The sequence below is a fragment of the Onychostruthus taczanowskii genome, unplaced genomic scaffold (assembly GCF_017590055.1).
Source record: "Onychostruthus taczanowskii isolate IOZ18803 unplaced genomic scaffold, ASM1759005v1 scaffold11, whole genome shotgun sequence".
Lineage (NCBI taxonomy): Eukaryota > Metazoa > Chordata > Aves > Passeriformes > Passeridae > Onychostruthus > Onychostruthus taczanowskii.
In genome coordinates this window covers 13754016-13768810 of record NW_024497629.1, presented here as the reverse complement: position 1 = coordinate 13768810, position 14795 = coordinate 13754016, and the positions used below count along the sequence as shown (strand labels likewise).

General features: G+C 39.6%; 2 long non-coding RNA genes across 2 annotated transcripts; one reads left to right on the top strand and one right to left on the bottom strand.

The window, feature by feature from the left end:
* Positions 1–718: 718 nt before the first annotated feature.
* Positions 719–8815, top strand: LOC121345034. The gene is made up of 3 exons (XR_005953918.1): positions 719–901; positions 2210–2289; positions 7842–8815. It is a non-coding gene; the product is annotated as an uncharacterized LOC121345034 (long non-coding RNA).
* A 150-nt stretch (positions 8816–8965) lies between these two features.
* Positions 8966–14064, bottom strand: LOC121345037. Its single transcript, XR_005953919.1, has 3 exons — positions 13447–14064; positions 10602–10776; positions 8966–10486 (listed from the first exon to the last, which is right to left on the bottom strand). It is a non-coding gene; the product is annotated as an uncharacterized LOC121345037 (long non-coding RNA).
* Positions 14065–14795: the final 731 nt, after the last annotated feature.

Genomic DNA, 14795 nt, shown 5'->3' with positions numbered 1-14795 from the left:
TTTATTTCATGTAATTTCTCAGGTTTTGTTGCATCTTCTTTTTCTGTATATATATATATATATGTATATATATATTTGCTTTAATATATATTCTAGCCTTTTTTTTTTCTGTCTGACAGTGTGGTAATATTATTTCACTTTCAAAAAAGGTCAAAACCACCTTTTTTGTCTGAAATCTTAAATAAGAATCTCCAGTCACTCTGCAAGCTGGTGCCTCCCCCATGCATTGCAATAGGTTATTAACCCCAGAAACTGGTGGTAGACATCCCAATTTCAATACTGTTTCAGTTGCTGCACAGGTCATTTTACCACATTCCTGCTATAGGCTGCTGGAACCAGAACTCACTCCTGGGTTAATTACTGAAGGAAAGAATCAGTTGAAAATGCCTCTGCTCTGTGTCCATGGCAGGTGACAGAGGGCAAGAATCTTCCTGCACATCCAGCTGGCATGTGGAGGAGAGCTGGGGTGGGATTCTGGGCTGTACCAGTGTAGAAGTTTGCCCCCTTGGATGTCCATAATTATCACCATGTGTCACTGAACTGGCCAGCACATGAAAAACTCACACCAGGGCATGGCATAAACTGTCTTTTGCCATGCTGGTGTTTGGGGAGATAGGGACTTTGATGGAGTGGAGGATGGGTGTGCCACACTGAGAAACAGACATAAAAGGGGGGACTGTTCAGGATAGATTATGCTGGAAGGAAGGGAGGGGCAAGCCCCTGTTCTTGGGGGCACAAGGTAGTAGGGAACAAGGCTGTGAGAAATCACACTGGCAAAACTATTCATTTTAGTATATTTGAACTTTAACCAACTTCTGACCTTGAAAACTGGGAACAAGACTTTTGAAGTAGTTATTGAAAAGATGCAAGAGGCAATAGAGATTTCCTGAAGAGGAAGCAGGTGAGTAGACACCCAGAGCCTTTCCCTTTGAGAGCTTCCTAGCCAGCCCCTGGACATGGTGAATGAAAGGCTGACAATAAACAGAGAGCTAAAGATACTTCCCATCTCTGGGGCTTTAATTTTACCTGTACCAGGCTGTTTAAGAAGATATCACAGCCTCTGGAAGGAAGCAATAGGAAACTTTAAACTCCAACGAGGAGATCTTTCTTTTCTGTCAGAGAAAAGGGCAACTTAATTACCCTGTTCTGCTTTGCTCAGCCATGGTGGTGTTCCTGCTGAATACAAAATGCTGAGCAGGAGTGAGGGCTTAATAGAAGAACCAGCACTGAGCTGATTCACTCTGTTTTGAGAAATGACTTATTTATTTGCTGGTGTCAGTTTTGCCATTAGCTCTAAGGAGAGAAGTAAACAATATTTTTCTGATGCACCCATCAGCCCTTCCTCAGAATGCACAGTTGCTCAGTTCATAACTGGAGATGTGTTTATGGTGGGGTTGCAGGCATTTTAACTGCCCTGCTGCCCCTTTGCCTACAGCCAGTCTCTGATGCTGTTGAGACTTTACTGGGCCTCAAAGTTTGTATTTTAATGAACAAAGGTTTGCTGGTTATATCATTAATCTTCTATGTACCTTCCACCCCATTTTCTTCCTCTGTAATCTCTTGCAATGATATAAAAATTCCAAAAACAGTGATTTTCAAATCATTGTTTCTGTAGTTAATTTTCCAAAACGTACTTTTCAAAGCTTTGCAAATTTTTGGCTTTTCCTTGGTCCTTTTTTGTGTGTTTGAGGGGGAGGACTTGTTGCTGTTTTGGTTTGGTTTTGGTTAGTGGTTTTTTGTGGTTTCTTTTTTGAAGGATTTTAGGTAGAATTGTCTATGTCATTAAGTCTTTTATGCAGCAAATATAAACCAGATTCTTGTTGCAGCACACCCCAAATAATGTGAATGACTGCTATAGAGATTCAGCCTTTTAAAGAGAAATTGTACAATATTATCAATGGCCATGTTGTCTGAAAAGCTAACTTTTAAATTTTTAAATTAAAAAAAGAGAAGGATCTTAGTCTGCTATCATTGTTTTTCACCTCTTCATAAATAATGTTAACCTTCATAAGTTTATCTAATTGTACTATGGATGTTTTTTTTATCAAAGGAAAAAAAAAAAAAAACAAACCAGAAGTCCTTTATGCATGTCAAAGAGCCATTTACAGAAGACCATTTTCTTCACCTCACTGCAATTTCAGACAGGGAAGTTGAATCACTTACAAAAGGAATTCTGATGTCAGTATTGTAAAAATATTCATTTTTCTAGTGTTGAAGACTCATAAACTTGGATGTTCTTAAAGCTTTTCTGCCATCAGACTAAAACCTGTGAAGAACTCCCGGACTGAGGTATTTATTTATTATTCTTCACTTTTGACATTTTATGACCCCACACTGGCTAGATGAGTAATTCTATCAGTGCTAATTCTAACCAGATAATCAAATGAAGTGTGAGTAAAAACATTGCCACTGTAGGACAACATCCCCTCAGAGACCTAACTTACACTTTCCTTCCTCTGAACCCTTCTCCTGTCTCTCATCTCTGTCCTCCACATCCTGTTACCACAGAAAACATATGGCATGACAATTCTGGGGAATAATCTCTTATGAGAACAATTTCCGTATTTGAAAGAATCAGATAACCTTTCAGGAACCCAAGTCCTCCTTTGGACATAAAATTGAAGCCCTGAGCTCCTGAGGTAAATCCTAGCTACTTTTTTATTAATTAGATGTGTAAAGCATTTGAGACAGCTGAGAGTGGCTGGCCAGCTTGAGCCTCAGGAATAGCATGGGGAATGCTAGATAAGATAAGAAGGTGATTATCCCTTACTGGAGAAAAAAATAACAGGTAATGTATTGCCTAAGGAGGAGAAGGTTGATGGGGGGAGGGAGGAGAGATTCCACAACATTCCATTAAAAATGTTCCATTAGAAAGTCTGTTGACTCCCATTTTTATGGATTTGAGTTCCTACCATCATCATTTTGTGTTTTGTTTACTTTTGAACACCACAAAAGAAGAAGCAGGGAAACAGAATAAGAAAGCACTTCTGCTCTGTGGCCTCAGGGTTGGAAAGCCATGCTCCTCTAGGGCAGGACTCAAAAAGGATATGCAAAACCTAAAAAAAAGACAGAACAGCACTGGAGAACAAAAAGGAAAATAAATTTTGGCTGTGGAATGAGCCATTGTTTGAGGTGGAACCAGCTCCACAGCTGGGCAGCTGAAGGACTAGGTACAATACATTGATTTTCAGTTATGAAAATGTCTCACAGAGCTCTTTTATATGACATTGGATGCATGTACCTAAAGGAGAATTGCCAATAACAGCTAAATGGAAAAGAGGAAAATTCTTTATAAGAAAACAGATATAATAAAGATTATGAATATGTATCTTACCAAGAAACCATTATTGTAGCGAGGCTCTAAGTGAGATAAACAGTAAGACAGCTTGTTCATTATAGCACACTGTGCATTGTATGTCATAATAACTGCACTGTACTGATATTCCTGCACTTCCAAGAAGCTTTACATTGTTGTTTCTCTTATTTACTCAGCAGGCTCCTGATTCAGGGACGAGATCATCCTGTGCTAATAGAGATTTGAGCACATACGATCCTTGAAATTATTTGGCTAGTTACAATGCTGTAGAATTGTAATTGTCTTCTCACAATGATGTCTATTCTATAGTTTGTCTTCTGACTGTAAATAAAAGCCATTAAGAAGCCTTATGAGTCAACACTTTGGCACAGCTCTATTTACAACACACCTCTCTATATGGAGATTGTCTGATTATGCTTTACATTCTGACATTTAAATAAGCATATTCTGAGTTTTATTTTCTGAGCATTTAAAAAGCTCCTTAAGAGCTCAAAGCACAATAGCACAGAATAATTTACTGTTGTTTGAAGAAGACTTTCAAACAGCTCTCCAGGTGCCTCTGAAGCGAGTGTTGACTGTTTGCCTGCTGGTGTGAAAGGTGGAGGATGGTGATGCCCAGTGTCACGAGACCTCCTCAGTATGTGGGATCAGCCTACTTCCACGTGAGCCACAGGCTTGGCTTTTTCCATGCTATGTGAGTTATTTGTAACTACAAAGAGTGTCATGTTCAATGACCAGTGGCAGAGGCAATCGATAAAATTTTAGAAATTTCATCTGTACCTCACTCAAGTGCAAAAAATGACCTAAAATAAACTTAGCTTTAGAGAAAGAGAGCTGTCCTGTGATATCTCATATCTGAGGATATTTCTCCAGCTCCTCTGGTGTCTCCATGTCCTTTATTGTCTCAGGAGTATTTCACAATAATAGGAATCTTCCAGCAAGAGTCTGAGTAGTGCCAGAGATTCAACAGAAAAATGGACTGAAGTGGATTGAATAGCAGATCCTGGGCTTTGCAACTTTCTGCAGTGTCAAAAAATTTTAAGTCTACAGAGAAAACCTCCTTTTCCATGCCAGCAGCCCTAGGACTGAGTTTCATGACTCCTGCAGCCAGTATCACCCCATCCCCTCTAAAGCTGTGCCCTGTGCCTTAGCCTCTCTACCCATGAGAACAAGTAAGACCCACTGCTCCTGCTTGGTTAAAACCCTTCCTTGCTCTACCCATTCCAGACTGAAGGCTCTTCTCCAGAGAACAGACTGCACTACATCAACACAGGCTCACTGGGAGCAACTGTCTTCACCCAATGTGAATTGGTTGGTGGACATGAATCTCACAGCCACCGTGGGTCATTCTGGCCCAGGGACTCTTGCTTTGGGAATTTAACCTGGTCCTAAGCAATGTCCAAATGGGAGCTGTGCCTCTCTGCCACTCCTTGCCTGTGAGAACTGTGCACCAAAGGGTCATCAAGAGCATGAAACTTTTACAGCAAAAAGTAAAAAGGGAAAATCAGAGTTTTCTTCAGCAGTGTAGTCCTACACAAAATCTTCTAGTGGTGATTGAACTGATCCAAGCTGGTCTTTTACTCAAGGGATATTTGACAAGAGCTACAGCTCTTGAGCCAGTCCCAGCTGGAGTCACTTGGCACTCTGCTCTCAGCTGTGGCAGGTGCATATGCCACCTTTGGCTGGCATTATTCCCAGAAATACCCAGGGAGTACAAGTGATACTGAAGAGACACAATATTTGTCTTATATGTTTTTCCCCAAATATTTTGGTTCTTAAACTCTATCTGCTAGAGCCTCCAAAGCTGTTGTGGACATTAAAGTTATTTCTCTATCACAGAAAACTCTACTGCTCATAAACTACTTCTGAGTTTTAGTGAGGTCATTAGTCACTTTCTGGAAGAACACAGTTCAGTAAAGTGCACTAGGATGCAAAAAATATTTCTGGCAAAAGACACCAGCATGAAGGGTGATTCACCCACAGGAGGATTACAGTAAATTACAAAGCAACCTGGAAAGCTGACAGTAGGGATGAATGCAGGAAAGCAAATGTGATTTTATATAGTAGGAACTTGATATATGAAAGGAAATTAAGATCAAGTTTAAAAAATGATGACTGAGCATAATCAAACTACATCCATCTCATTAAAGCAAGTTTATTTTCAGCTTGTTACTTTGATAGAACTTCCTTATGTTTTCATGCTATATCTTTAGTCTTTGATGAAGGAAGCTGAATAAAACTGTCCATCAATGAAGGTTTATTTTACTCATCTTTTGAGACGTGTGAGCCATATTTACACTCCAACAGCAGGGGCTCTTTCCCACAATACCATGACCTGGAGGATTTTTTAGCCTGCAGCAATTGCAGATGCATGCCTGAGGCTGCCTGCTCTGCACCTGCCGCCTGTGGCTGCTGCAGGGGCAGATCAGGGCATCCTGACAGCTCCTCCAGATGCAGGAAGACAAAATGCACCATGATTGAAGAGAAGGGCAGGAGCAAAGGCTGTGCCTGTGCACATCAGAAGCGCATCAAGGAGAGTGGTTTGGGATAAGAAAGTCTCTCTTCTCCTTCATGTCATTATCCACAGATACATTCACACTGTGGGTCACTCCATGACTCTTACCTACTTTCCCAGAAAACTACAATCAAAAAGGCTTTGCTCTTTGAAAGCTAAAGAAAAGAACCGGGTGCATAGACTGAAAAGTCTTTGTTATGAAAGGTGTAAGAAGTGGGCTCAAGTCTCACCAGGGAGTTTGCTTACAGAGAAAACACAAAAAACTTTCTTCAGCTGAGTGACAATACAGTAAGAGGAGAGAACACTGAAACTCCCACATTTTGTAGATACAAAGCAGCTATGTGTTTCCTTCAGTTGTGGGAAGTAAGTCTATACCTTTTACTAGGTACTGATGGTGCTCTAAAAGAGGATTTTAATAGAGATTTACACATGGCTGAAAATCTGGTCTATTTGGCCAAATACTTTTTAACAGAACTCCTCCTGCTATTACTGAGAATGCCATTAACAAGAATAAGCAAACTTGCTTTAGCCCAGGATCAGCCATCACTCAACTGCTTTTACACAGTTCCAGGAGAATGGAAGGGAATTGGATGTTCTCCAATGGCTCTTGTAAATTTGGAAATCTGTTTGGCTATTAGTGCATGGATATAGCAACATCCATCACAGTACTATACCTATGCACAAGTGCTTGGAAAAAACACAGTCAGGATGTTTCTTTGTTCCTATGTATATTTAATAAGAATACATTCCCTCCTGAGCTGCCTCCTTTACATAGGAGTATCTGCCTGCAGAGCATTGTGCTGTTGGATTAAAGCTACAAAACATGCAGACATCAGCAATATATTGGTTTCTGGCAGCAAGGGTTTGTCACACCCTGTTAGTAAAGAATTTCATTTTCAGCCCAGTATATTGAGTGCAGGACAGGCCGCCCCCTCAGGCTTTAAATTAATGTTTTAAATGAGACAGAAGCATTCCAGGGAAAAGAAATTACCTGAAAATCACACATCTTCTGGCATATAATTCTACTGCATAATTTTGACACTTGAATTAAATCAAATTTGTATCTCTATTCCTATTTCAGAAGGATATTTTTCTAGGTTTCTGATGTAGGAATAAAGGACCAAAGGAAAGAGATATGCAAAAAAACCCAGAGAGGACTTCCATTTGCACATAACAAACACGTTATAAATACCAAAACAAAACCAAGGTTCAGTTATTATGCTAGAATAATCACCAGGACTTAGAGACAAAAACAGAGCCTAGAACACTCATCCAAATGTTTAACAAGATGCAAATTTCAAAATCTGGATTCTTTTGCATTTCAGAAATTGTGTACTGAGAAATTTGAAATGAAAATAGATTATTTCTTAAACCTGCAAATTTACTGAAGATAAGGTGGAAAGTAATTGTTTAATAATCATTACTGCCCATGTTTTCTTGTTATTCTTTCCTTTAGCCAAGGAAAAACAGATGAATCAGTGCAACTGTAGGGATTTTATAATATTTGTATGCTTTATTCCTTGGGAGGACTCATGGCACAATGAGTAAATTGCCCATTGCCAAGGTTTTGCACAGATTATGTCCTTCCACATTAAAATAGCATATCTGAAGATTAATGTGCAACAAAAAAAGTTCAATTACAGACAAGAGTTTAATGACATTGTGCACAGGGCTTTAATGTCTTATCAACTCTGATTTTGGGGCCAGAAATGGCATTTTAGAAACACACAAATGACAGTACACTTTAAAGGAAGATAGTCTCTTTTGTTAAACAAAAGGATCATTTAATTTTACTGGAATAAAGGGGTCATAAAAAGAAGTAGGATCTACAATCATCTAGGCCTTATGCAGAGTGAAACCCAAGATATAACCCAAACAGCTTCATACTGTTTAAATCTTGGTGAAAACAAACATTTTAAGGATTTTAGATTTCCACACCATTTGAAAATGCAGAAGCCTTGTGTCAGTTCTTATTCCACATTCACCCTTTGCTGTTATATCTTCTTGTAGCATGAATTCTGATGTGGTTGGAGCGATGAAATGCAGCTGATAAAACAGAGAATTCTGTCCCTGACTTTCAGCCTTCCTAACATCAGGTGCTGGAGGTACTGATCAACAGAAAAGGTAATTTATTTACATAATGGATTTTGGGATGAACAGTGGTCACAGTGCTTGTCATGATTTTCATTCCTACTTAATATTCCTTTGGGAAATGAACAGTGACACAGTACAAGGTGGGAGAGGATGTTGATTCTAGTATATGTTCACACAAAATAATTTGGCTCTGCAAAAATTATCAATCCAAGTTCCAACTTTATAACATGACATTACAGTATAAATATACTTTTTAATTCCACTTTGCTAGGAGCTTGCTAGTGGATTGCCTAGGACAGAATGGCCATGGGGAATTATACTATTTTCAAAGAAATTTTAGTCCTTATAATGATAAATGTGGGAAAAAGTCAACCACTTTAAAATACTACTGCACTACCAAGGCTCCTTTCTCTGCATATTCTGAATACTCAGGAATTCAGACTAAGGAGGTGTTGAAACACTTGTGCTCACTTGGGCATCACTTGGGAAAAATGAGGGTTCACTTGGGAAAGACAGCAGCACAGGGCAGGAGAGTGAGGCCAGGACCTCAATCCAGAAAACTTGCTTTTCAGACATTTTAGCTGCAGCTGCAGGTGAACTTAATTGAAATGGTGATTGTTCACTACTTCTCGTGAGTCTCCCCACAATTTCAGGGATGTATTTTGGAGGTTACTTCAACACACGTAAAACATGTGGGACAATGTACTGGTGTGTCCATTAGAAAATATGAGAAGCATTGCAAAGCCTGGTTTGATTTTATGCAGTGTAAGCATACATTTCTGTGACTGTTCCTCAAATCCTGATACAGTAATTCTTCACATAAGTTCGAATTTATTTTCTTCTTGCTTCATGTGATTAATCTTTTAGTGAAAGAAGAAAAGAAAAAAAAAAAAAGGTTTCTTTCCACATTGATTATCATCCAAAATCTTAGCTCTATGACGCAGATGAATTACCATGAGCTTTATTTGTAGATGCATGGTCTTGGCGAGCACAGCAGGATGTGAGAAGCTCAAGGTCAAAGAGTGAGGCAGCACTGAAGGAGAAAACATGCCCTGCTCATCCTGATTCCTGTTCCAGCACTTCTCTGCTGGTTCATCATCCAAATTAGTGTGGGCACAAAGAAAAGGCTTAAGAAATATACCAAAAATCAGTGTACCTAGGCAGATGATAGAAAGCAGAGGAGAATGTACCATGTCTTTGAATGCCTCCCCCTGCCCAAAGGCAGGCTTATTTATCTCTGGCTCTGCCAGTTCTGTTGCTTTTTTGTGTAACCTGTTCTTAAAAAACAACACTGGCAATCCCCTCCCTTCATTAGGCAATCTTTCCTGGGAACTGGGCTGTATATCCCAGGTCTCCAGATTTGCCTTTCATTGCAACAGTTCTGGGGAGCTGCTGTTCACATACTGACTTGTTGTAGCTAGTCTTGATAGAGCTCCACGAGATAAGACATTGTGTGGGCTGCTGCCATCCAGGGTGTTTTGTCCCTGGGTAAGGGCTGGGGCAGCGAGGGAGCTTTTGCCTTGGCTGGTGAAGGATGGCTGTAAATTGTCAGTGTGCATGTAGAGCTTTGCAGTTGTACAGAACACAGATTCTGGCAGCCACAGCCCTTCAGCAAGAGTTAGAAGGTGCTCTGGCCCATGTAGAGAGCTGGGCTGATGGTGCTGTGGCTAGGCACAAGTCAGCAAAGAGTTTCAGATGGTCTTCTGAGAGAGCAAGAGCCCTGGCAGCTTTGGAAGCAGAGGAAGGGCAGTCTCAGGAGTGAGCAGGAAATAGGAGGCAAAATATGTAAATTTTAAGATGCTACAATACAGAAATTGAAGGGCTTTTTTGGAGAAAACCTAAGGGATGGATTTCAACCTTACAACCCTAAGGGCAGAGAATAAAATATTAATACATAACTTTTTTTTTCTCATTTTTATTGAGTCTAAGTGGGTGCTTTCTTAATGCCACCCCTTATATACCCAGTACTTATTCTGTCTAAATATCAGTACATCAGTTCACATCTGTAAATCAAGACCAACATGTCTCTCTAAGCCCATTAGCAATTCCTAGTGACTACATCCATTGTAATGAATATTATACTTTAATAATTGATGTTTCACATGCTCTATTTTTCTCTTCTTGGCACTGGGACCTTCTCCAAATGCATCAGAAGCACTCCTGGTAAATGGAAGGTAATGATGAAGTGAAACTACAACTTCACACAGTGATCTTTTCCCTTTTGTTGATGGTCAGAATTTACATGTTAAATTAGAGTCAAATTTCAGCTCAATCACTGCATTCCAGTTACAATCCTAAGGAATTGAGGTTTTGTGATACTTTCTCCAAATTCAGTAGAAAGGAAATAATGAAACATTCATGTAAGTAAATTACAGCTCCACACCCTATTAGTCATAGAACTTGAAAGTAATTTGAAATCTTGAGTATATATGAATTATTGAACAATGAGTGAAAATGAAAGAAAATGCGGACTATAACTTGCACTTCCACCTTTGTGTAAATTGCTACTGTGGTACCTCTGTTCCGTAATTTCAGGGCAGCATTGAAAGAGCAGCAGAAACCTGTAATATTTAAAAACAGTAGGAGCCTTATTACATAGAAAAGCCAGAAGGCAGCAACAGATCAAAGATGAGAAAGGACATAAAAGGGAATGTGGATGGTTCCAGTTAGTCCCACCTGAGCTCATGGATAGGTTCAGTTCTACACCTCTTCTGGTTGCCCTCCTTCCATTTGGCCGGTGGAGAAGGACACATTAACACATTTTGTTAGACAGCTGGGGCAAGCTGAGAACAAAGGTGTGCCCCAGCATCATCTCTGCAAGTGGACGTGAACTCTGTCCAATAGTTGCCATCTGTGGGATGAATGGGTAAAAGATTTTTTTATAATACAGAGATAGGCACTGCAGAATAGCTATACAGAGGTACAGATTCAGCTTTTAGAATAGGTGTATGTACAACGTTGAATTTTGTAAAAGGTTTTTTTCCTGGTATTTAGGTTTTTACATATTCCAAATTTTTATGTGGCTATTTACCTCAACAATTTTAGGACACTTTTTAAAAATTTTCTCTTTTTCTTGGTATGAAGATTTGAGTAGCACTTTTTTTTTATGGCCAACCCCCAAGTCTCATTCAATTTTTTCAACTCCTCAGAACCTGTGCCTTCACTCATTAGCTCTTCCTGTATCCTACAGATTTCTGTTCTGGAATAATCTTTAATATGGGCTCTTTTTGTTGATCCTTCTAGTTAATTTAACCCCAAATGAGGCAAGACTAACTTCTGCAGCCACCACTTTCATGGTAGCATTATGTTTTAACAAGACCAGATTCAAAGCCTTTCTTTGCTTAGGAATGTGTTTCTCAATTGCAAACAAATTTCATGGCTATCAAACTAGATATCTGATCTTCATGTCTAATTGATGTCTGAGAACTAAAAACCTTCCATTGTCATTTGTAATATTTATCTTCCTATATTGTTAATATTTTTTCTGTAAGTAAAGTACTTGAGTGTTTTTCTTAAGTAACCTTAAGGATTTTTTTTTCTATGCCATCACCAATACTGACAAGATTTCAGCAGTCTGCTATTTATTTCTCTTTTCTCATTACTATTTCAATCTCAGAGATAAAATCTTGATTGCTATTTGATTGTGGTTTAGTTTTCTCTACAGTATTTGTTCTTACATTCTGCACAGTAGTTCCAATTCCCAGATTTTATTTTCTGGACTTCACGAACTTCTTGTATATTAATTTCTCAGTTGTTTCTCACCAGTATCTCTTAGTTTCATATACGGAAACTCATTAACCATACCTGCTATCTGATTACTTTTGCAAGAATCATTCTTTCTCCCAGTTCTGCTTCCTCTATGCTCTCCCTTCCTTCTTTTTTTTTTCCTTTCTGATCAATAGCTGGGATCTCTAAGATCCTCTACCAATCTTCTCCCTTTAGTCCATAAATTAAATTCACAGTCATGCACAGACCTCACACACCGACTTTGATAGAGTTCAAGAGGAGCCCTTTCTCTACAAAAGCTTTCTGATATTTTCTAATGAAAAACTTTCTTCTACTATCAAACTTTGTGTTCTTTTAATATTTATTGTTTTGACACGTCACTTCATTAAATCCAGCCAAGCTTCAAATGTCTGTTCAGAAATGAGGTTTCTAAGCCTGTCTATACCAGATCTGTCTCTTGGCTGTTTTCTCTGAGAGGATATGATCCTTCAGTTTAAAGAAAAACTTAGGCTGGCCAAAGGCAAAGCTGGAAAAGGCAGGCAAATTTTGCATTTGTAGTTAATTTTAGAATGAGCTGAAGAACCTTTTTGACAAGTACAAGCTGTACTTTCATAATGGCCACACTGGCACAGCCTGTGTAGCACTGGAAGGGCCAAGTGGCAAGTTCTCTCTGCAGTCATGAAATGAGATACTGGCCCTTGTCTGCGAGGAGGCACATGAACCTCGGGGTGCTGTTTGCTCTTTGTCACAGGAGACCTGTGTGAGAGGGCTCCAAGCAGCACTTTGGAGACAGGCCAGCAGCTTCCTTTGCCAGTCGAAATCAACCGTTCACAAACAGGTTCGTTTGTGCAAGTTATCTGGCACCTGGACAAAAGTCAGGCTGAGAGGAAACAGGAGTCCTTTGTGAATGTCTCATAAATAAGAAAAGAAACTAATTTAATCAAGCACTCTAGAAAACAGATAGTATGAGCAGTTTCAGTTTTAAGCTAGAGCACTCTTACTGAACCAGCTGTAAGAATATGAGTACAGATTTACATAGTGACAACTTGCTAGCTATCTTTTGCGAAATCATTGTGTCATTTTTAAATAGTTAATTAAGTCCTTTAAGTATCAAGGCTCCAGGAAGTGATAAGACAGCTTGTGAAAAAGCAGCTTGGACACCTCAGGTGCTTACTGCTTGGTAAAGTATTTACAGGATACCTTTGGTTATTCCAGGTGAGATGACTGCACATTGCCATGCATGCAATGGCTAGGTAGGACTGGCAATTCCTTGAAGAAAGGTAGAGCTCTAAGAGTTCAGGAGAAAAGGGGGAATCTTACTTCTCCTTTTACCTGTGTGAATATAATGCATGACTTCTTGATTTGTAACATGAAATTTCTCTGCATGCACTTCCAGTGTGACTGAAAAAATAGATATAATGCTGCTGATTAAAAGTATAACCTTAAAAACAAAAGCGCACCAGAGGTTTTGCTCTCCAGCTCACCAAGGACATTGATCAATGCTCAGCAAAACCTCTTCATCTCACCTCTCACTGTCACCTCTGGAGAAATCACAGAATAACAGAGTAAGTATCTGGCTTCCTCCTTGTTCAGGCTTTTAACCTCATTGTGTGAGCCCAGCGAAGAAGCAGCAATGATGTAAGTAGGTAAATTAAAGACTGAGAACACTTCTGGTCTCTGTTCCTCCTCCTTTTTTTTTTTCCACTTCCAAATTAGGAAAACGTATACCAGGATTTTAATGAGGAGCAAACGGGTTAAACCAGAACATGACTTTTAGACCCAAAATGGGACTTACCTTGCTGTTTTCTGTTCACCAGACTTTTATGCCCTGAAATGAGGCTGTGGGAATTCAGTTTGCTTGCATGGGGTATGACATCTACAGCATGAATTTTTCTGTTGTTATTTAATTTGGCACTGCAAAGCACCCACCAATTCTATTTGAGGCTCCATCAATGCTCTTAATGTTGCCACTGTGGATAGGCTGTTTATTTCAACAGATAGTCCTCAGAACCTGATAAATTTAAAATGTTGAGGCTAGTGTTGGAGATTGCACCACCAGTGCCAAGATTGCACCACCAGTGCCAAGACAAAATAAGATTGAGATAAGTGGAGCTATTAAAAACATAGTGTATTACTGCTGGAAAAATTCTGTTTCATTTTATTTAAATGACAACACATGCAGTTTACTGAAACTAGTAGATGGAGATGTTTTCTTTTTTTTTTTTTTCTTCATTATTTGTTTTTTATGATCAACATTTCACAAAGAGTGAAAATGGTAGCAAAGGCCTTTTTCATTCCTTAGTTTTAATTTTCTGACACTGGGCATGCCAGCATCTGTGCGTGAAGCAGTGCTCACCTCCCACCACACAATCCCAGAGGGCTGTCCAAGCTTCTACCTGCTCTCACTTAGTGCATGTGCTACCCAGACACTGGAGACTGTTGATGGTGTGGAGTAGGGCAGGGCATAGGGCATACCATTTAAATAAAATGGAATACAACAGGCATTCAGTGGTGGTACACGACTCACTGCTGAACCATCACATCAGCTGGCATTAGTTCTGACCCCTAACCCATATAAATCCTATTGAATGTATGCCTATTCAAGTATATGAAAGAAGATGGGCATAGTGAAGGTAATGTGAAGAAAAGGAAGTATTATGCTCACAGCAATGCTATGGGCCCTTGCTGTGACATACACAGTGCATAGTTGGTGCTGTAGGGCCACCCTTATTTTACCTGTGATATGCCAGGAAACTTTCCCAGCTTTGTTATGCAACCCCCCCACTGCAATTCTTGGCAGCACCTTGCTTTTATTGTGGTGAAATATCTCTTTACACAAAGTGCCCAGGGAAACAATGGAACATTAGTCTCTGCCAGAAGGCAAGTATTAAATACCATTCATGAAATAATAGTCAACAGTACCCAAATGGATTCCCATGGGAGAGGGAAGTGTTTCCCTGTTTCTCCAGTGCAGGTGTAGGCACAGCAGTACCACCTTTCTGATTCCTCCTCCATAAAAATTTCCAAAAGCCAACCAGTTCCCTATTTTCTGGGAGAAGAACAGCCCGTTCCTTCTCTAAAAGGCACCTGATACTTGCTGATGGCGGAATATCCAACTCAGTCAGTGACTGAAGCTTTGAAAAC